The sequence below is a fragment of the Eimeria mitis genome, genomic scaffold (assembly GCF_000499745.2).
Source record: "Eimeria mitis Houghton genomic scaffold, Emh_scaff1898, whole genome shotgun sequence".
In the NCBI taxonomy this organism is placed as follows: Eukaryota; Apicomplexa; class Conoidasida; order Eucoccidiorida; family Eimeriidae; genus Eimeria; species Eimeria mitis.
Window position 1 is genome coordinate 1 of NW_013570221.1, and position 1,292 is coordinate 1,292.

Here is a 1,292-nt window from a genome sequence, read left to right on the forward strand (position 1 = left end):
TAACACTAAACCCCAAACCCTTGATTCTTAACACCAACGCCTTAACACTAAACGCTAAACCCTAAACCCTAAAGTCGTTTATCTAAACCCTAAAGTCGTTTATCTAAACCCTAGATTCTTATTTGTAAACCCTAAAGTATAAACCCTTCTTTCTAAACCCTCAACCCTTCTATCTAAACCCTAAACCCTTAATTCTGAACGCTAAACCCTTGACTCTAAACCCCAAAGTGGCTGATGATGCTTGTGCTCTGCTGTATCCTTTGATTGAGGGTCTAGGGTTTAGGGTTTAGGGTTTAGGGTTTGGTGTATACGCGCGGTGTTTCTCTCCTGGATGAATTGTTTAGGGTTTAGGGTTTGGGGTTTAGGGTTTAGGGTTTAGGGTTTAGGGTTTGCGTTTCTTTCTCTGGTCAGTTGTTTAGGGTTTAGGGTTTAGGGTTTAGGGTTACGTTTAAATTGTTTATTATCATTATTGAATTAGGGTTTAGGGTTTATGAGGGTTTGTGAGGGTTTACGACGGTTTATGAGGGTTTAGGGTTTATTGGTTTCAGGGTTAATTGTATTGCATCAACTCGAGAGTTTCTCGTTAACGGAATGAACAAATATAATAAATTAGGGTTTAGGGTTTATGAGGGTTTACGAGGGTTTACGAGGGTTTAGGGTTTATGAGGGTTTATCAGAGTTTATGAGGGTTTATGAGGGTTTATGTTTTCAGGGTTAACTGTATTGCATCAACCCCAGAGTCCCCTCTAAACGGAATGAATAAATAAATTAGGGTTTAGGGTTTAGGGTTTATGAGGGTTTAGCGTTCAGGGTTTATGAGGGTTTAGGGTTTACACCCCAGAATCTCTCGTGAACGGAATGAATAAATTTTTGCGTTTATTAAATAAAACTTTTTGTATAAACCCTCAAAAAAAGCCGAATAAATTGGGTTTTTGAGGGTTTTTGAGGGTTTACGAGGGTTTAGGGTTTATGAGGGTTTACGAGGGTTTACGAGGGTTTATGTTTTCAGGGTTAATTGTATTGCATCAACACCAGAATCTCTCGTGAACGGAATGAATAAATTTTTACGTGTATTAAACATAACTTTGTGTATAAACCCTGAAAAAAATCCGAATAAATTTTGTTTTTTGAGGGTTTTTGAGGGTTTAGGGTTTATGAGGGTTTACGAGGGTTTACGAGGGTTTGTGTGTTCAGGGTGAATTGTATAGCATCAACACCAGAGTCTCTCGTGAACGGAATGAATAAATTTTTAGGTTTATTAAATATAACATTTAGGAGAGATCCAACAAACT